The sequence below is a fragment of the Bos mutus genome, chromosome 8 (genome assembly GCF_027580195.1).
Source record: "Bos mutus isolate GX-2022 chromosome 8, NWIPB_WYAK_1.1, whole genome shotgun sequence".
Lineage (NCBI taxonomy): Eukaryota > Metazoa > Chordata > Mammalia > Artiodactyla > Bovidae > Bos > Bos mutus.
The window spans coordinates 87593191-87615827 of record NC_091624.1 but is presented as its reverse complement, the minus strand read 5'-3'; the positions used below and the strand labels follow the sequence as shown (position 1 = coordinate 87615827).

General features: G+C 41.0%; 1 protein-coding gene and 1 pseudogene across 2 annotated transcripts in view; both read left to right on the top strand.

The window, feature by feature from the left end:
* Positions 1–20660, top strand: part of LOC138988940 (CXADR-like membrane protein pseudogene) — a 149668-nt pseudogene extending 129008 nt beyond the window's left edge.
* SLC24A2 (solute carrier family 24 member 2) overlaps positions 1–22637 on the top strand; it is a 279119-nt gene that overhangs the window by 157177 nt on the left and 99305 nt on the right. The gene's annotated exons all lie outside the window — the stretch shown is intronic.

The following is a 22637-nucleotide window of genomic DNA, read 5'->3' as shown; positions in this document are numbered from 1 at the left end:
TTTAAACAACCTAAAATAAACCAAAGAAATATGAAGATGTTTTGTAACATCTAAGTTTGTCATTGGACTGATTCCAACAGTGCAGAGAGAAATATCAATGGACACGAACTTTGGCTTTGTGAGGTCTACCCACTGGAAATCGAATGGAAAATGGCAGATGGACAGTTGGATGTGCACGTTTTGAGAGGACAAGTCAGGACTAGAGGTGTCTGTTGATGGAACTTAAGGCCAAGGGGTTGTTCAAGGGCAGAAGAGGGCAGAGTCCTCAAGACTGGGGAGGAGGAGTCAGTGAGGCAGGAGGAGAACCAGGAGAGAATGTCAGGAGGAAGACAGAAGCTGAGATGTCCGGTGAGATGTGGGGACAGGCACGTGGCCACTGTCTTTACACCAGAGTGGCCTTTGATAACTTAGGTAAGAACAGAATCACTAGACGAGAGCATCAGCCTCCTTACAAGTCTCCTAGTTTCCTCATTTGACCTCCCTCCAATCTATACCTGATCGCTCAGTTGGTAAAGAATCCACCTGCAATTCAGGAGATCCTGGTTCAATTCCTGGGTCAGGAAGATTCCCCTGGAGAAGGGATAGGCTACCCACTCCAGTATTCTTAGGCTTCCCTTGTGGCTCAGCTGTTAAAGAATCTGCCTGCAATGTGGGAGACCTGGGTTTGATCCCTGGGTTGGGAAGATCCCCTGGAGAAGGGAAAGGCTACCCATTCCAGTATTCTGGTCTGGAGAATTCCATGGACTGTATGAGTCCATGGGGTCACAAAGAGTCAGACTTGACTGAGCAACTTTCACTTTTCACTTTCACTTTCCAATCTATACAGCAGGCAAAGCCATCTCTTTGAAACTTCAATCCCATCAAGCCCCTGGTTGAAAACTTTCATTAACTTATCATCTCAACTTAAATCTGAACTCCCAGGGCAGGAACTGGGGTACAGTGAGTGATGTATAGAATTTAAGCAGGCATCCCAAATCCAAGTTCAAGATATATCATATTTTAATGCAGTACTTTTTAAAAAAATCACATTGAGGAACTGTAGCCCATGGACCAGATGATTATTTTTATGAATCAAGTTTTATTAGAACCAGGGCCAGGATTAAGATAAGGTACATGAGAAAGGGTTATGCAAGTACAGGGTTCAAGCCTATCTTTATTTAAAATTTTGATTTTTTGTGCATCATCCAATCTGTGCATTAATTTTGATTTTTGAAAGACAGGCTTCATATCATTTACATTACTGAGTTTTTTTGATGCCCCCTTAAATTGTGTGCAAGATACCAGTGAGACATTTCCCTCACCCTTGTCCTGGTCCTGCAAACCCCACATCAAGACCTATACCTTCCAGTGAATATGTATTGTTTTTATTGTGAATGATATAAATATTTTTTTAATGTTGAGGCAACCTAAAATAAACCCTAGACATAGGGAGATGCTTTACCCAACAGTACAGAGAGAAAGGCACCTAACTCTAATGTCTAAAGAAGGTAAAGATTCAACTTCTTATTTTCCAAATGGATCTGATCTCACTTATACAGTGAGTACTCAGCAAGCCACAGGGATTAATAACAGCAGGAGAGCCATTTTTAGATAGAACTGATGATGCTTTCATGGAAAGGTTCCAGGCAGATTAAAGTCATATAAGACATAATGCTTTTTGACTGCCTAAATAGGTTATGATCATAATTTTATTTTGTGACCTCTTCATCAGAGAGAAGGGGAGGTTTTCTTATTTACCAGATTATCAACCAGAAAAACTAAGAAGTTTTAATTTCTCCATTTCTCAAATAAATTCAAGTCACTATTCTGGAGCATAAATGATTTTAGAAAGCTTTTAACAAACATATTTTTAGAAGTGCATATGGCTTGAGGTTTGATTAATAGAATAAATATTTGTAGGTTTTCCAAGTTAATAAGAAATATTTTCTTTCTTGTTAGCCTCTCCCTACCTCTTCCCTCATCACTATGCCTTATGTTTTAAAAGTTGGTTTACTTCCCTTGAATAACTGTGGATAAATGGATTCTGTAGGACCTAAAAGCTATTGGCTCTCATCTTAGGCTCTTATATTAAAGGAGATGTGTCTATCAGTTTTCATATTGGAGATCTGAGAATCTGATGATGTGAAATATCATTATCATTATGCTGGAAATTCATTATCCAGATATTGCCAATATGACCCCATATCCAAACAAGGTCCTTGGTGAGAAACACACACACATGTAGGTATGTCCCACACACATACATGTCTCCAGAGTATTTACTCCATTGTTTAGTGGTAATATCTGTCATCTGGCTAGATGATGGCTGGCGTGACAGGGGATAACTAGCCAGCTAGCCTGGGCTGGTTCACGTGGAGGCTGGGCAGAATTCTAAGGCAATGTCTACTTGCATGCAAGGGCCTTTGAGACCTAGTCTGTCACCCCGTCACTTCCACCACATTCTCTTGGACAAAGCAAGTCACAAAACCAGCCCAGATCAAGGGGAATGGAAACCAACTCCACCTCCTGATGCAGGGGAAATACAGTCACTCTTGCAAAGGTACATCGATAAAGGGAAGAGAATAATTGCAGCCATTTTGCAAATTAACCACCATGTAAAAGTGTAAACCACCGTGTAAAAGCCCACACAATTATCTATAGTATAGTGGTTTCATCTGGTTACTTTTTTTTTTCACCTGATTACTTTCTAACAAGGTTATGAGAGAGGGATCTCATTATGAGAGAGTGAGCGAGAATCTTTGTTGCAAATGCAAAATGAACCATTTGCAAATGCAAAAATGACAATTATTGGATGAGAAAATGAAAAAAATTGAAGCAGATTCCCTTCCCATCTATCTAGGATGAGAATGACTGACTTCCCCAGTTCTCTGTGGTTCCATGAAATTGAAATTCTTGGCCAAAGCTTCTGAGAGATTCTGGATTTGTTCAGGGTTATGAATTTCAACCTGGCTATCTGCCATCTCTGGGTTAGATATTTAATTCTTCCAGTTGTAACTTCTTGTAGTTTTGTATTTTCATGCATGTTTATGAGGTGATTTAGAAATTTTGCATATGTCATTCAATTTGATATTAAACAGTCTTCTTATACAGCTGTCATCTACATTTTACATGTATAGGAATGGAGGTTTAGAACCCCCCAGCAGCTAGGTAGAGGCCACGGTACTAGCACCTGGCAAGCCAGGAACTTTTAAAACACTTTCCGTTATTCTGCAGTGTCATTCCATGGCTTTATCTCCTTCAATCGTACTTGTTTTTAATGCTTGATGTTAGAAATACAGATGTCATAGTCTAACTCACTGGGATACAATTGTTCCATGACAGAAAGCAAACAAAACAGATATCCCAAGATATTTAAATGCTTGTGACTCTCCAGTTCAAGAGAAGGAACAAATAAAAGGAAAGTATTAGAATCATCTGCCTAATGAATATTCATTGGCCATAATGATAAATTCAATTTACTAAAACTTGATTTCCTGAAGAACTTCTCAAGAATGTATGTATTGGATAAAAGGGAGGGGGGTTTATTTGGAGAAAACAACCTTTCCATATTCAACTGAGTGCTCTCTAGTGGCCTGAAAGTCTGTGCCCTCTCAAATGGTGTATACTTCCTGACCCCATAGCCTCAAGTCTGCAGAGAAGAACTCCTTTCTGACCAAACAGTGCTGGCATAAACCCCAACTTTATCTCCCTCTGCAGCTTTGGGCTATTTGCTCAGCCTCATTGAGCCTCACTTTTTCCAGCAGTAAAATGGGATTGTTACTGCGTATGGAGCTATACATGTTAAATGGGATAATACATCTAAATCAGTTCGTTCAGAAGCTAAGTGCTATTGATTTGTCTCTCTCCTGCATTTTTTCAATATAAACTAACATAAAACAAAGCACAGTAAGTGAACAATACCACAGAACCAAGGGACTTTACTTGTTTGTTATTCTTTATCATTTGTGTTCACACCTGTCCCCCCACACTAAATATTTATGATGGGAAATGGCATTCAAAGACATGGGTTCTGTTATTAAGAGAGCAGATCCAAAGAGTTTTCATCACAGGGGCAAAAAGACATAAAAAGAAATTTGTGTCTATACTAGATAATAGATTGAACTATACTTATTATGGTGCTGTACATCAATTATATCTCAGTAAAACTGTAATAAATAAATAAATATAAAATCCCTCAATCATAACATTAGAAAAAAGACACAAGTTCTAACCCTAATCACTGGAGTCCTGTTTCCATAGTGTAGTGGTTATCACGTTCATCTCACTCACTGGGTCTAGTTGTCTTTTCTCCATCCAGTTGCTTCATCCATCTGAGCTACACTTCCTTCCAGCTACCAAACAATGGTGCAAGGGAGATACTTGTAGTTCTGCTAAAGCCCTGAGATAGCCTTATGAGAACACCTAGCACAGTTCTAGTGTGTCTTAATGCTCCTGTTTTATTCCCTTTGGCATTCTTTCTCCAAAATGGACTGGCAGGTAAAAGAGGAGACATTTTCCTTTTTCTTACTTGTCTACTTTGGGTTCCTCTGCTTCCCCCTTCTGTGTTTCTTCAAGGTGAACACAGTCATGGTTTAAGTCACCCTAAAGGTTGCCAAAACCTGCAGAGGAGGGGGCCCATTTGGAACAAACACAGTTGGATAAGAGGAGTGCCTGGTCCCCAGAGCTGTCCCTTGGCACTCTGCCCAGTCTCTGCCAACTGAATAGAATTGGATCATCTGCAGTGACTTTTGGATCTTTCTCCTGAAGAGTTTGAACTAATGGAGAACTTGTCAGTGTGTGTAACATGCTTTGTGCTTGCCCCTGCCAGAACCGCTCGGGTGGCATTGGGCTGTCACTCACTGAGTAAACTAGATGGGTCCTTTCAGCATTCCTCCTTTCTATCATTAGCAGTTGATCATTTGTGCCCTTTGTAATAAGGTCCTGTAAAAAGGGTGTTGTGAAAGCCTTAGATGAGTGATTCATAACCTTTCTAGGGTCATAAACACTTTGAAGAATCTGATGGAAGCTATAGATATTTCCCCACCCTTGAAAATTCATGTGCACACCAAATGTTATACATACTTTCAGAGCTTTCATAAACTACCTTCTTAAATCCAGACTATGGATCAGATCAGATCAGATCAGTCGCTCAGTCGTGTCCGACTCTTTGCGACCACATGAATCACAGCACACCAGGTCTCCCTGTCCATCACCAACTCCCAGAGTTCACTGAGACCCACGTCCATCAAGTCAGTGATGCCATCCAGCCATCTCATCCTCTGTTGTCCCCTTCTCCTCCTGCCCTCAATCCCTCCCAGCATCAGAGTCTTTTCCAATGAGTCAACTCTTGGCATCAGGTGGCCGAAGTACTGGAGTTTCAGCTTTAGCATCATTCCTTCCAAAGAAATCCCTTCAGATGGACTGATCTCCTTCAGAATGGACTGGTTGGATCTCCTTGCAGTCCAAGGGACTCTCAAGACTCTTCTCCAACACCACAGATCAAAAGCATCAATTCCTCAGTGCTCAGCCTTCTTCACAGTCCAATTCTCGCATCCATACATGACCACAGGAAAAACCATAGCCTTGACTAGATGAACCTTTGTTGGCAAAGTAATGTCTCTGCTTTTGAATATGCTATCTAGGTTGGTCATAACTTTCCTTCCAAGGAGCAAGCGTCTTTTAATTTCATGGCTGCAGTCACCATCTGTAGTGATTTTGGAGCCCAGAAAAATAAAGTCTGACACTGTTTCCCCATATATTTCCCATGAAGTGATGGGACCGGATGCCATGATCTTCGTCTTCTGAATGTTGAGCCTTAAGCCAACTTTTTCACTCTCCACTTTAACCTTCATCAAGAGGCTTTTTAGTTCCTCTTCACTCTCTGCCATAAGGGTGGTGTCATCTGCATATGCATATAAGTTAAATAAACAGGGTGACAATATACAGCCTTGACGAACTCCTTTTCCTATTTGGAACCAGTCTGTTGTTCCGTGTCCAGTTCTAACTGTTGCTTCCTGACCTGCATACAAATTTCTTTGTATTGACTTGTATTTCTTGACTGTGTGATCCACACAGTCAAAGGCTTTGGCATAGTCAATAAAGCAGAAATAGATGTTTTTCTGGAACTCTCTTCCTTTTTCCATGATCCAGCGGATGTTGGCAATTTGATCTCTGGTTCCTCTGCCTTTTCTAAAACCAGCTTAAACATCAGGAAGTTCATGGTTCACATATTGCTGAAGCCTGGCTTGGAGAATTTTGAGTATTACTTTACTAGCATGTGAGATGAGTGCAATTGTGCAGTAGTTTGAGCATTCTTTGGCATTGCCTTTCTTTGGGATTGGAATGAAAACTGACCTTTTCCAGTCCTGTGGCCACTGCTGAGTTTTCCAAATTTGCTGGCATATTAAATGCAGCACTTTCACAGCATCATCTTTCAGGATTTGGAATAGCTCAACTGGAATTCTATCACCTCCACTAGCTTTGTTCACAGTGATGCTTTCCAAGGCCCACTTGACTTCACATTCCAGGATGTCTGGCTCTAGGTCAGTGATCACACCATCATGATTATCTGTGTCGTGAAGATCTTTTTTGTACAGTTCTTCTGTGTATTCTTGCCATCTCTTCTTAATATCTTCTGCTTCTGTTAGGTCCATACCATTTCTGTCCTTTATCGAGACCATCTTTGCACGAAATGTTCCCTTGGTATCTCTGATTTTCTTGAAGAGATCTCTAGTCTTTCCCATTCTGTTGTTTTCCTCTATTTCTTTGCATTGATCACTGAAGAAGGCTTTCTTATCTCTTCTTGCTATTCTTCGGAACTCTGCATTCAGATGTTTATATCTTTCCTTTTCTCCTTTGCTTTTCGCTTCTCTTCTTTTCACAGCTATTTGTAAGGCCTCCCCAGACAGCCATTTTGCTTTTTTGCATTTCTTTTCCATGGGGATGGTCTTGATCCCTGTCTCCTGTACAATGTCATGAACCTCATTCCATAGTTCATCAGGCACTCTATCTATCAGATCTAGGCCCTTAAATCTATTTCTCACTTCCACTGTATAATCATAAGGGATTTGATTTAAGTCATACCTGAATGGTCTAGTGGTTTTCCCTACTTTCTTCAATTTAAGTCTGAATTTGGCAATAAGGAGTTCATAGTCTGAGCCACAGTCAGCTCCTGGTCTTGTTTTTGCCGACTGTATAGAGCTTCTCCATCTTTGGCTGCAAAGAATATAATCAATCTGATTTCGGTGTTGACCATCTGGTGATGTCCATGTGTAGAGTCTTCTCTTGTGTTGTTGGAAGAGGGTGTTTGTTATGACCAGTGCATTTTCTTGGCAAAACTCTATTAGTCTTTGCCCTGCTTCATTCTGTATTCCAAGGCCAAATTTGCCTGTTACTCCAGGTATTTCTTGACTTCCTACTTTTGCATTCCAGTCCCCTATAATGAAAAGGACATCTTTTTTGGGTGTTAGTTCTAAAAGGTCTTGTAGGTCTTCATAGAACCATTCAACTTCAGCTTCTTCAGCATTACTGGTTGGGGCATAGACTTGGATTACTGTGATATTGAATGGTTTGCCTTGGAAACAAACAGAGATCATTCTGTCGTTTTGAGATTGCATCCAAGTACTGCATTTCGGACTCTTTTGTTGACCATTGCCATCTCTTGTTTGACCACTTCCAATTTGCCTAATGATTCATAGACCTTCCAGTCCATTTCAGTTTGCTGATTCAGAATGTTGCTCTTTGCCATCTCTTGTTTGACCTTGCTTTGCTTGTCACCAGTCACATCCACAGCTGGGTATTGTTTTTTGCTTCTGTCACCAGTCACATCCACAGCTGGGTATTGTTTTTGCTTTGGCTCCGTCCCTTCATTCTTTCTGGAGTTATTTCTCCACTGATCTCCAGTAGCATATTGGGCACCTACTGACCTGGGGAGTGTCTCTTTCAGTATCCTATCATTTTGCCTTTTCATACTGTTCATCGGGTTCTCAAGGCAAGAATACTGAAGTGGTTTGCCATTCCCTTCTCCAGTGGACCACATTCTGTCAGACCTCTCCACCATGACCCGCCAATCTTGGGTTGCCCCACGGGCATGGCTTAGTTTCATTGAGTTAGACAAGGCTGTGGTCCTAGTGTGATTAGACTGACTAATTTTCTGTGCGTATGGTTTCAGTGTGTTTGCCCTCTGATGCCCTCTTTCAACACCTACCGTCTTACTTGGGTTTCTCTTACCTTGGGCATGGGGTATCCCTTCACGGCTGCTCCAGCAAAGCGCAGCCATTGCTCCTTACCTTGGACGAGGGGTATCTCCTCACAGCCACCCCTCCTGACCTTGAACGTGGAGTAGCTCCTCTAGGCCCTCCTGCGCCCGCACAGCCACGGCTCCTTGGACGTGGGGTTGGTCCTCCCGGCCGCCGCCCCCGGCCTTGGGCGTGGGGGCGTGGGGTAGCTCCTCCCACCCACTGCCCCTGGCCTCGGGCTTAGGGGCATGGGGTATCTCCTCCTAGCCGCCACCCCTGACCTCGGACGCAGGGTAACTCCTCTCGCCACTGCCCCTGACCTCGGACGCTGGGTATCTCCTCTCGGCCGCCCCCCCTGACCAGACTATGGATCCTAGTACTAAATAGTATTTTTTTTTTAACATAACCTTCTTAAATCCAGACTATGGATTCTAGTACTAAATAGTATCTTTTTTTTTTACATTTATACATATCTGTGTGGTCAGTATTGTCTAACAATGAGCTGATACCAAAGTCAGGAAATGAATTTTGTGTCCAGAGCAATTTTTTAATGAACCAAATGATTTTTACTGATCTGTTCTCATGGGTTTGTGGGATAAATAGGAAAGAAGGAAGTCATAACAAATAAAATAGATACTTTATTTTACATACACTTAATAACTAATCAGCCTTGGGGACAAAATTTTAAATATAATAATAGTTGATCATGTTTCCCAGGAAAACATCTTAGTAGTATTAGCCAGTTAAGGCAACATGCCACCTATTACATACAGACAAAATTCACACACATAATATATTAATGATTATGTAGGAGAATGACCATGTCCTTAGAAGATAACATGTGAAATGTTAGCATGATACCTGCCACTTACTTTAAAATGATTCAGAAAAAAATATAAACTTATACATATATTTATAAAGCAACTATAGAAAATGCTAATTATTACTGAATGTAAGTGGCATTTCATTGTACACTCTTCAGGCTTTATCGATATTTGATATTTTTCATTATAGGTCCTTAAAGAATAAACATGCATTATTTTGGGAGAAATGTCGACATAAGCACACTCTTTCACTCTTGGACTGGATTCTCTTCATTCAATCAGTGAGCATCATTTTCCCACAGGAACATCCTTTTGCTGTATTAGAATCCTGTCCTAAGGTGTCCAGCATTTCTATAGCTGAGTAAATAGTAATCTTTCATTGGTAATATTATACAACATTGTATGATAGATCATCAGCATTTAAGATGCTCTCTGATGGCTCAGTGGCAAAGAATCCTCCTGCAATGCAGGAGACCCAGGTTTGATCCCTGGGTTAGGAAGGTCCCCTGGAGGAGGACATGGCAACCCACTCTAGGATTCTGAATCCCAGGGATTGAGGAGCCTGGCGGGCTACAGTCCACAGGGTCACAATGAGTTGAACATGACTGAAGCGAGGGAGCATGCAGACGCACACACATACACACACTGGGCAGTAAGCTTGTGCCCTGGAATCTGCTGCAAAATGAAGTCTCCGGAACTATCAAGAAGTTCTCAGTGTATAAATCCAAGGCTTCAGAGCCAGGAGCAATTAGAAAGAAAGCTATTTCTACAGGATATTCCTCATGTCATTTTCTCCTGCTTCTGCAACAGATTTTTAATTCCAACACTGAAAATAGTGCTGAGTATTTGGCCAAGAAGAGGGTACTGTCTGTAACGTCAGATCTTCCTGGCTCCATTTGACACTAATGCAGTTAGGATTCCCAGAGCATATCTTTTTCCATTTCTGTTACTGCAAGGCTATGTCTGTTCTCAGTGGTACACTGCTTCCGTTGTGCTATTGACAGATAGCAGATAAGATATGCCTTTGGAGACCGCAGCCACTAGGTGGATCCAGAAATTTTATTTTAAGGCCTAAGCCAAACTCATCAGTCCATTAGTACTTCATTAGCAAAAATAGAGCTGTCCTTACTTCATGACGGATCTCAATTTCATCTCCATTTTTCTGGTTTGCACTTTGTATGATTGAAAGGATATATGATGTTGGAAATAATAGCTTATTTTTTTAATTGTGTACTTTTTGTTCAAAGCAAGGCTAATGAATAAAGCTCCAGATTTTCTTGAATAACTCTAGGAAGGTTAGAGGGCTTCTATTTTCTGAATAAGTTTCCTTCGGTCCCACATGGAAGGTGAATTTAGAGCGTGTTTTATGTTTACTTGGGGAATGCAGAGAGTGATGCCTTGGACCTAGAGAAGTATAGCCTTAAGAGCACATAGTTTCAAGTTAGATTTCCTGTATTTCAACCCCAGTGCCTTCATTTACTACCTGTATGACTCAGAGCAACTCAGTTAACTTCACTAGACCTTCCACACCTAATCTTTAAAATGGATATAATAGCAATTAGACATCCATAGGAAAATTGGATCATGACCAAAATACATATTTTATACAAAAATTAACTCAAAAAAAAAAAAAAACACCACTCAATACTCTGTAATAGCCTGTATGGGGAAAGAATCTTAAAAAGAATGGATCTATGTATATGTGTAACTGACTCACTTGACTATACACGTAAAACTAACACAACACTGTAAATCAGGTATACTCCAATTAAAAAAAAAAAATGGATCAGGGACTTAGATGTGAAACATAAAACTAAAAATGTCTAGGAAATAAATAGAAATAAAATCTTCAGGACTGAGGACCAGGCAGAGAATTCTTAAATGTGCTACCAAACCTGATGTGTCAAAGGAAAAAAATGGATAAATTAGACCTCATCAAAATTAAAAACTTTTGCTCTGTGAAAGACAGTGTTAAAGAGATGAAAGTACTAATTACACATGGGAAAATAATATTTGCAAACCACATATCTGGCAAAGGACTTGTATCTAGAATATGTAAAGAACTCTTGAAAGTGAATGTCACTCAGTCATGTCCGACTCCTTGCAACCCCATGGACTGTAGCCCACCAGGATTCTCTGACCATGGAATTCTCCAGGCAAGAGTACTGGAGTGGGTAGCCATTCCCTTCTCCAGGGGATATTCTTGACCCAGGGATCGAACCTGGGTCTCCTCCATTGCAGGCAGATTCTTTACTGTCTGAGCCAAAGAACTCTTGAAACACAACATTTCAATTAGGAAGTGAACAAAAGAGAGGCCAAACATGTCACTGATAAAGATATACAAACAGCAAATAAGTACATGACAAAATGTTCAACATCATAGGCCATTAGAGAAATGCACATTAATACCACAATGAAGTATATCTATTAGGACGGCTAAAATAAGAAGTAGCAGTAATACCAAATGCTAGCAAGACTGCAGAAAAAACTGGGTCCCTCGAACATTGCTGATGGGAATGTAAAATGGTACCACCACTCTGGAAAATAGTTTGGCAGTTACTTTTAAAACTATAGATGGGTTTATAACCAAGAAATTATCATCTTTATGCATATATATCAAAGAAATGAAACTTTTTTTTGCAGAAACTTGTACATAAGTGTTCTTATCATCTTTATTCACTGTAACCCCAAACTGGAAATTATGCAGATATTTCTCAGTAGATGAATGTGGTTGATCCATATCATAGAATACTACTCAGCAATAAAGGGAGCAAACTATTGATAACTATTGATATCTGTTACAGCGTGGATAACCCTTAAGGAAATTAAGTAGAAAAAGTAAGTCTCAAAAGCATATATACTTCATGATTCCACTTATATAACCATCATGAAATAATTATAAAGATAGGTAACAGATTAGTGAGTACCAGGGGAGAGGGATGAAGAGAGAAATGGATGTGAATATTAAAGGGTACCACAAAGGAATGTTATGGTAATGGTAAAGTTAAGTATCTTGATTGCAGTGGTGATTACAGGAAGCTTCACATGTTGGTTTAGAGGTTAAAGCATCCACCTAGAATGCGGGAGACCCGGGGTTCGATCCCTGGATCGGGAAGATCCCCTGGAGAAGGAAAATGGCAACCCACTCCAGTACTCTTCTTGCCTGGAGAATTCCATGGAGGGAGGAGCCTGGTAGGCTACAGTCCATGGGGTCACAAAGAGTCGGACACGACTGAGCGACTTCACTTCACACATGTGATTGAGCTGCATGGAGCAACACAAACACCATACACACTATATACAATCACAAGTAAATGTACACAAGAGTGGCAAAATTTGAGCAAACCCAGTAGATTGGCCATGCCAGCTTTCTGGGTGTGATGCCATACTATGGTTGTATAAAATGCTATCTTTGGGGGAGGCTGAGGAAAGTGTACACAGCACTCCTCTGTACGTTTTTCACAACTACCTGTGACTCAATAATTATTTCAAAATAAGAGGGTTTTTTTTAATGCTTCTTAATAGAACCTTCCACCTAAAATGATCATGAGGAGTAAATGAGCATTCAGCACTATCTCAAGTGTAGTTAATGCTCAATAAAAGTCAGCAGGGATTTTATATATTAATGGCTGCCTTTGCTACTTAATTGGAAGACTATCTATGTCTTAGAAGGGAGATTTAAACAGAATATAAGTTATACAAGAACAGGGATTTGGGCTGTTTTATTCCCTAGAACATCCTCACCTAGAACAGTGTAATGCATATAAGGTGCATGCGAAATACGTGTTGAAGGATGGATGAAATCATCTTGAAGGTGCCATGAAGGAAGATATCAGGCAGGTAGAGCATGAGGGAATAACTTAATAATATCCAAGGTAGGACACAGATAAAGTAGCTAAAATGGCAATTTGTCTGGGCTACCTATGAGAGCAAAGAGTAGGAAAGACAAGTGGTCCGAGTAATAACTTTAAACCTTAATGTGATTCTCATTATTGTAGATGGCATCAGCCTTAGGGGGAAAATGGAGTGGTAGCTGTCATTGTGTCAAGCCCCAGTGGTGGGATTCCTAGTCTTGACTGTGTACCTTACTTTTCTAGGGTGTGAATGTGTGTAATGGACAGTGTCCAGTGGAACTGTTCCTTCCTGCCATGTTCTCCTCTTCAGTACCTGATGGTCCCATTCCATTCGATGCTTCCACCACACCCCCCTCTGCCACTACTATGGCAGGTCCCGTTCAACCACCAAGAAGACTGACTCTCTTAGTTTAAAGGACCCATGCAATAGTGTTTGGGCACAAGGTCTAGGGACTAAGCCAGAGAATCGGTACCACTCTGTATCAATCCAATGAGTTTCTACTGACCACGCGCTAAGCCCAACACTCGATCCAGGCCCCTCAACTCTTTCCTGTATCAGAGTGATTTTGCTGCCTATCTGAGCATCCTCCTTCCTTTCAAAACTCTATCCCACAACTTCCTAGCTGTCCATCAAGAGATTGGTGTTTGCTGAGCACCTGCAGGGCGCTGGCACACAGGCAGACAAAACACAAAATGCAGAGATGTGTAACATGTAAGACACATGCCACAGAGTAACTAAGCCCACGTGCCACAACTATTGAGCCAGAGCTCTAGAGCCCACGAGCCACCACAGCTGAGCCCACGGGCCACAACTACTGCGGCCTAAGCACCTAGAGCCCATGCTCTGCAGCAAGAGAAGCCACCGCAATGAGAGGCCAGTTCTCCACAACAAAGAGTGGCCGCCGCTCACTGCAAGTAGAGAAAGTCCGAGAGCAGCAATGAAACCCCAGCACAGCCATAAATAAACACATAAATCCTTTTTTAAAAACTGTGGTGGAGAATCAATGTACTGCATTAACGAGGTAGCAGTGTACTAAGAGACCATAAAAGTGAAAAGGTACATATTTCCAAATCACAAAGCTACACTACATTCCAGTTATAGTTTTTTGTTCTCTTTGAAGTTCAGTTTATTTTTTTCTTTAATCTAAAGTCTGAATGTTTTTTAAAAACATTGGCAAGGAACTTTGTTGCCAATAGTATCATCAAAAATTAAATCACATCTTCAATGTTATTCTTTTCAAGATGTACTTTATCTAGTGCCCTTTGCTATATATTGTTTATAATTTTATAGACACAGTCATGTCTTTTGTATTCTTTATAGTGTTTGCTAACCTCTCTCCAAACAAAAATGCATGCTAAATCCAGGACTAGTAAACTAAAAAAAGTATGAATACAGAAGTGATGGTCAGGCCACAGTTAATACACTTAAGAATATATGTATTTTTTTTTTGACCACAGCACTTGTGGAATCTTAGTTCCCTGACCAGAGATCAAACCCAGGCCTGCAGCAATGAAAGGACAGAGAGTTCAGAGTCCTAACCACTGAACTGCCAGGGAATTCCCAGTATATGTTTAATTATACCAATTTTAAGTGATCTAACTACTATGTATTCTTTCTGTCTAATTTTATGATAATAACATATTCGGGAATGTAACTACCTGAAGACAGAGATTTTTGTCAGTTTTGTTCACGTGTGTATCCCTAGGAGAATGCCTGGCCTGTACGAAGTGTCCAAAAAGCATTATCCAATAAATATTAAGTGATGGGCCAAATAACTTTTCTTTATTCAAAACTTGCTATTCAGTGTCTTCCATTGATTGCTTCAGACACTGGGAATGTGATTGTTGCATATTTGAGCTGTTTTTTTCTTGAAACAAAGAAACAGCACCAGTCTGTCAAATGTCAGAAATAAATTGAAGACTGGGCACACCATGCTTCCAAAAAAACTTGAGTATAGACTAGTATCACATGGCCACGGTGAGAAATGGACTACCTAAGAGAGGACCCCACTCTTTCCACCTGCTACTAAGCTACAAACTCCTTAATACAAGTCAATGTGATATATGGATAAACTAGTTTGAAGTGTTACTTGAACCTATGCTGTTTTGAAGGTCATAAACATGTCTCTATGACCTTCAAGAGATATTCAGAGGAAAATTTATGACAATTGTAGACAAGTCTAAATAATAATGCTGGAAGAGACAGAAGACCAGAAAATAACCTCTCTACTTTTTCTATTCCCAGGTACCAACTTTTTGTACCGAATGAACACAAATAAAATCTGTCATTTCTGCATCCATAGCAATCACTTGGCAATGATTTTCTGGTTTCCATTGGAAGTCAGAGCTCATAAATAGTTCTTAATATACATAAGCTATTTTTACTGTATTTGCAGTTTCCAGCCTCCTTCCCACAGGCCACTGCAGGGAAAATTCCACTTTCTTGTTTCCCCAGCACTTCGAGAGACTCTGCAGCCCAGGTGTCTGAGTTCATATCCCAGCTCTGCCTCTTACTGGCTACATGGCTGTGGACAAATTATCTAACCTCCTTCAGCCTCAGGATCCTTATGTATTACAGGGGGCAGGAGTGGTGATAATACCTGCTATTGTGAGGATTCAATGAGATACTATATATGAAGCCCTTGGCACATGTTGAGCTTTCAATAAATATTGTCCATTATTACTAGAATTTGCTTCATTTACCGCAGATTATTCTGTGGTAATCCAGCACCAACATTTGTTGAACTTTTAAGTTCACATCATCTTAGACCCTCTTTCCTTAGAAGTCAGGCAATCTGGATTTAATATATGAGCACATTGGAGTTCTTTACCAGTCAAAGGAAATTTGTGTGACTAATGCCAGAACACCAACAGATTGTGTTTGATTGGCATATCAAAATGGTTCATTAGTAATTGTGAGAACTGCTCAAACAATACAGCAAAGTATTATATTGGTAACATCTGGATTTTTCAGGGGGAGGTGAGAGATGGTAGTAGTTGTTGGGTTGTTAATTCCTAAATTAAGTGAATTAACAAAGGTGCTCGGTATCCCAAGTACAGAAACACACCTGGGGCACTTCATCCTTCTCTCTTTCCGTTTATAAAATGAGGGGTTAATGTCTTCTATGTGCCTATTTAATAAGAAGGATTCAATAAGGACTATAAGGAGTAGATTTAAATAACCATCATTACTACTAGTTTAGGCTGTGGAGCAAGCATCAGAGGAGCTTTGGTTCCTGACGAAGGACCCCGCAGTCCCCACTCCTCCTGAGTGGCCTCACTCTCTCCTGCCACCTGGTTGCACTTTAGTGGCCACGTCAAGAACGATAGGAGGCAGGTGAATCCTGCTTTCAGTGATCTTACAGTCTCCACTATTTGGGGGAGTTGGGGGTGCTACACACCCAGTACAACTTACCAATTTAGAGAGAAGCATTTAAACTCCTTTTCTGTTTTTATTTTGCTTTCTCCAGCTTTATTGAGATATAATTGACATATAAAATATAACATCTATACATTTTGGGGTCCTACCTTCTCTGACTCTTTTAGTCTCCAGAACTTCTTGATCAAAATCAGGCCCGCTAAGGTATACGAGATGTGAAATGCAAGCCTTGCCTTGCCAGTCCTCTATCCTTCAGACAATGCTGATTCATGGGACAGGGATGGAACCTGAAGCCAAGCCAAGGAAATATAATCTGTTGTGTCATCTCCTCTTCCCTTGGCTGCCAACCTCGGACATGCACAATTAACTGTACTCTGGCATCCTAAACAAATCATCTTGCACCATCCTGACCGGTGGAATTTTCCTACTTCACATAGAAACCACCCTATTCTCTAATCCCATTCACAACCTTGAACCTACTTTTGTCATAGAGTTTGTCATTATAATTTCTTGTAGCTCCTGTTATTAATAGTACTGATGAGAGCTAATACATAGTGTTTACCATGTACCAAACATCATCTAAGTGCGTTATGTATATAAACTCATTGAAGCCTCCCAACAACCCTCTGAGGCAGTTACTATCATTATCCCCATTTGACAGATGAGGAAGCTAAAGCATAAAGACATTAAGTAACTTGTCCAAAGTCACAAGACTAATAAGTGACAAAAATAGGAAAATGAACCCAAAGAGTCTGGACCTGAATTCCACATTCTTAATAACTACACAACACCACTTCTCATCCTACGTTATTTCTTCTCTTGTACAACTATTTAAAAGGTAAAATGTTGTTCTTTGTCTCTAAGCAATTTTATTCCATTTCCTTTTTTTGAAGGCTATCTATTCTTCTGAAATTTCTTTCCACTATTCCAAATATTTCAAGACCATGGGAATTACTTGGATAAATCATCAAAACACTTTGTTTGCAAAGTGTGAGTTTTCACTACTGTGCTTTTTACTTGATTTTAATCCTTTCTATCCATCCCACCCCATCCTAATGTGTTTCTTTAAAACCAGAGTGGGTATTATTGCAAGTGGGTATTATTGCTGTCTGGGCAGCCGCCTTCAGCACTTCACTAATCTTTGAGAGTCTTACTTTCCTAAAGGACAGTGACAGTGGCATAATTACCCAGCAACCAGTGGTGAACATAATTTGAATTTAAATCTCTTAGTAGTCCTTTCTTTAGCGCTTCCCAGTTGGCTCAGTGATGAAGAATCTGCCTGCCCATGCAAAAGATGCAGGTTTGATCCCTGGGTCAGGAAGATCCCCTGGAGGAGGAAATGGCAACCTACTCCAGTATTCTTACTTGGAAATCCCATGGACAGAAGAACCTGGTGGGCTACAGTCCATGGGGTCACAAAGAGTCAGGCACAACTTGGCATACTGAGCACCAGTCCTTTCTTTAGGAATTTATTTAATCTCATTCCCCTTAATATTTTAGGGAGTATGTTAGGGGCACAATAAAGGGAGGCAAAGGGACATGATTTTGCATCTGATTAAGAAATGGTTGTATTTCTTTCCTTTTAGATTTCTGATCTGAAGCTTTTACATAGTTTACCTAGTCTTCTCATAGGCTTTGAGGATTATTCATTTTTAATCAGAAGAGAGATTTTAAATGTTTTTGCTTATTGCAGGTAAATATACTGAAAGAACAAGGAGATATCATTTCACACTTTCTTGTTAATTTTTTAAATGAAAATCAGTCATCCCTCACCCGAATCACACTTATGACAAAATAATTATACTTTTAGGTCTTTTCTTAAGGACTTTATAGTGCCTCTGAGTCCTTGGCACACTGAATTTAGGTACATTTCACAGAACTTCGTCAAAGATTATGGTGGTGGAAGTTTATGGTTGTTACTTGATTGTTGTGAAAATTTGCTTGTCTTTCATATCTGTTTTTTTTTCTTTTTATTATTATTTTTTTTTACCTTACAATATTGTATTATTGGTTTTGCCATACATCAACATGCATCTGCCACGCGTGTACAGGTGTTCCCCATCCTGAACCTCCCTCCCACCTCCCTCCCCATACCATCCCTCTGGGTCATCCCAGTGCACCAGCCCCAAGCTTATGCCAGGTCATCCATCCTTTATTTTACGCACTTGTCTTTTGGCACATGAAATCTTCCCCATAACCCATCTGATTATGTAATTTGCAGGTGGGTGATTACTACTCAGAGTAAAACAGGGGCTGTGTATTCATGATGTAGCTAAACTCTGGAGTATTTACCTGATGTTTATGTGTGTGAAGTGGTAATGGGGGTCTGTGTGTGGGGCAAGGCTCTCTACAAAGTCACATCAAAACTACACTTCGCACAAAAACAGAAATACAGGCCAAGGGACCAAGATAAATAAACCCATGCACCTATGGGTACCTTATTTTTGACAGAGGAGGCAAGAATATACAATGGGGCAAAGACAGCCTCTTCAATAAATGGTGCTGGGAAACTGGACAGCTACATGTAAAAGAATGAAGTTAGAACACTTCCTAACACCATGCACAAAGATAAACTCAAAATGGATTAAAGTCCTAAATATAATATCAGAAACTATAAAAGTCTTAGAGGAAAACATAGGCAGAACACTCAATGACATAAATCAAAGCAAGATCCTCTATGACCCACCTCCTAGAGTAATGGAAATAAAGACAAAAGTAAACAAGGGGGACCTGATTAAACTTAAAAGCTTTTGCACATCAAAGGAAACTATAAGCAAGGTGAAAAGACAACCCTCAGAATAGGAGAAAGTAATAGCAAATGAAATAACTGACAAAGGATTAATTTCCAAAATATACAAGCAGCTCATACAACTCAATGCCAGAAAAACAAACAACCCAATCAAAAAGTGGGGAAAAGACCTAAACAGACATTTCTCTGAAGAAGACATACAGATGGCTAACAAACACATGAAAAGATGCTCAACTTCGCTCATTATTAGAGAAATGCAAATGAAAACCACGATGAGATATCTCCTCACACCAGTCAGAATGGCCATCATCAAAAAGTCTACAAACAATAAATGCTGGAAAGGGTATGGAGAAAAGGGAACACTCTTGCACTGCTGGTGGGAATGTGAATTGATACAGCTACTATGGAAGAAGGTATGGAGATTCCTTAAAAAACTAGGAATAGGCAGAAGAAAGGTATGCGGTGGAAAGGTGATCACTTACTCCAGCCATCACGTCTACAATAACTTGACTGAGGAACACAAGGGCCGAGTGGCCTTCGCTTCCAATTTCCTGGCAGGAGATGCCTCCCTGCATATTGAGCCTCTGAAGCCCAGTGATGAGGGCGAGTACACCTGCAAGGTGAGGAGTTGAGGGTGCTATGTGTGGAGCTACGTCATCTTAAAAGTTTTAGTGAGACCATCAAAGCCCAAGTGTGAATTGGAAGGAGAGCTGACAGAAGGAAGTGACCTGACTTCGCAGTGTGAGTCATCCTCTGGCACAGAGCCCATTGTGTATTCCTGGCAGCGAGTCCAGGAGAAGCAGGGAGAGGATGAACGTCTGCCTCCCAAATCTAAGATTGACTACACCCACCCTGGACGTGTCCTGCTGCAGAATCTCACCATGTCCTCCTCTGGGCTCTACCAGTGCACAGCAGGCAATGAGGCTGGGAAGGAGAGCTGTGTGGTGCGAGTGACCGTACAGTAAAACAGATGTACAGAGCGTGGGCATGATTGCAGGAGCAGTGACAGGTATGGTGGCCGGAGCCCTGCTGATTTTCCTCTTGGTGTGGCTGTTGATCCGAAGGAAAGACAAAAAGAGATGTGAGGAAGAAGAAAGACCAAATGAAATTCGAGAAGATGCGGAAGCCCCGAAGGCCCGCCTGGTGAAGCCCAGCTCCTCTTCCTCGGGCTCGCGAAGCTCTCGCTCCGGCTCCTCCTCCACGCGCTCCACCGCCAACAGCGGCTCCCGCAGCCAGCGGACCCCATGCGCCGAGGCGGCGCGGCGGCAGGGGCTGGCCGCCCACACCTACGGCCTGATGGGGCCCGAGGCCAGAAGTTCTGAACCAAAGAAAGCCCCCCATGCTACCCTGACCAAAGCAGAAAACACCCCCAGCACGATCCCCAGCCAGAGCAGAGCCTTCCAAACTGTTTGAGTTAGAGTGGACTTGACTCGCCGGCTTTTCCCAGGCGTCAGGGCTCTTCTGGTCATCAACGCTCAGTCACCAGCCACACGACCCTCCTCGAGCCCAACAAGGGGTCGTTTAAGTAGCAGCAACCACTGCACGGAACAGATTCAAATGAACACTTTTCTTACATGACACCAAACGAGGAAAAGGATGTAAGCTGATCATCTCCAAAAAGGCACCTCACTGTGCCTTTAGACCAGAGTGGGTGGGAAATAGGGGCCCAAATCTGGGTGTTTGGGGACCAGGAGCCGTGGTGAAAGAGTTGGGGAAAGGGGAAATGAACACACTTAGAACTTCTCACTTGCAGTTTTGTATCAACACGTTGACTCACCATTGTCAAGAAACGAGGTGTTGTTCATAAATTTTCTATGCATTTCTGCAAACCTACTGGATTATTATGACTATTCAGAGTCAAGCAGAACCTACAGCCTTATATTACACCTATCTGCACCATGAGAAACTCCAAAAAAGGAAACACATCTCTTCTATCCTGACTTGACTTCATTTACCACAAATTTGGGTATTTCAAGAGGAGTTGAAATAGTGGGAGATGGAGAATGATTGAACTTTTCCACGACTTATTGGTTGAATACCAATAATCCACGATCAATCTTCCTACTTATATTGAACCATAAAAGAAATAAAAAAGGAGTTCAAAATGTGTAATGAGGGACTGTGAATAACTTTCCATTTTGATGTTCAGAGGGCCACTGACAAATATCAGAAATATATGCTGGAATAATTGTGGATTTTCCCTCAAAGTGGATGTCTCTAAGGATTTTCTGCTGGATATCTGTGGAGCAAGAAAACTAGGTGTTTTAACATTTAACAGTCTCCTTAGATGGAAATCTTTGAGAGAAAAGGTCTTTTCAGGATGCTGGAAGATCATTCAACAAACCATTACAGTCTCTTCTTTCTGTGAACATATGAAGTCAGAATTTCAAGACTGACTAGACCAGAAAGGGAGATTACATCAGTTTTCTCTTAGTATGTCAAGGAGTGATATCAGAAGTTCAGTATTGCACCAAATTTGGGAGTTTCCTCCACTTCTTTCCTTTCAGGAGGATGTGAACGTGGGACTTGTATTGATTCTAGGCCTTAAATTATCAAACAGATCAGGGATTGCCAACATTTCCTGGTGGCACTGCATGGACATCATAACATTCCCTCCTGAGAGGCTGAGACAGACAGAAATTCAGTACTTTCTCAGTTTAGCCTGTAAGGAAGCCTAGCTCTAGGCTGGAAGGAAAGGAAATGAACATTTAGGGAAGAGATGGTGAGGATAACTAGTGGGTGGCGGGGGGATCTGGGTTAGTGCCTGTTACATATTGTCAGCATTTTGGAAAGATTTGCGGAAATGATTCACCAGGATAGCTCTCACAAGAGCTGACTCATGGGAGAAGAAAGGTGGGGTCTGCGAAATAAAAAGAAAGCAGCCTCCCCCCACAAAAAAAGAAAACTAGGAATAAAACCGCCATATGACCCAGCAATCCCACTAGGCATATACCCTGAGGAAACCAAAATTGAAAAAGACACATGTATCCCATTGTTCATTGCAGCACTATTTACAATAGCTAGAACATGGAAGCAACCTAGAAAGCTAACAAACACTTGAAAAGATGCTCAACATCACTCATTATCAGAGAAATGCAAATCAAAACCACAATGAGGTGCCGTCTCATGCTGGTCAGAATGGCTGCTATCAAAAAGTCTACAAACAATAAATGCTGGAGAGGGTGTGGAGAAAAGGGAACTGTCTTACACTATTGGTGGGAATGCAACTAGTACAGCCACTATGGAGAACAGTGTGAAGATTCCTTAAAAAACTGGAAATAGAACTGCCATACGACCCAGCAATCCCACTGCTGGACATACACATCAAGGAAACCAGAATTGAAAGACACACATGTACCCCAATGTTCATCGCAGCACTATTTATGATAGCCAGGACATGGAAGCAACATAGATGTCCATCAGCAGATGAATGGATAAGAAAGCTTTGGTACATACGCACAATGGAATATTACTCAGCTATTAAAAAGAATCCATTTGAATCAGTTCTAATGAGGTGGATGAAACTGGAGCCTATTATACAGAGTGAAGTAAGTCAGAAAGAAAAACACCAATACAGTATACTAACATATATGTGGAATTTAGAAAGATGGTAAC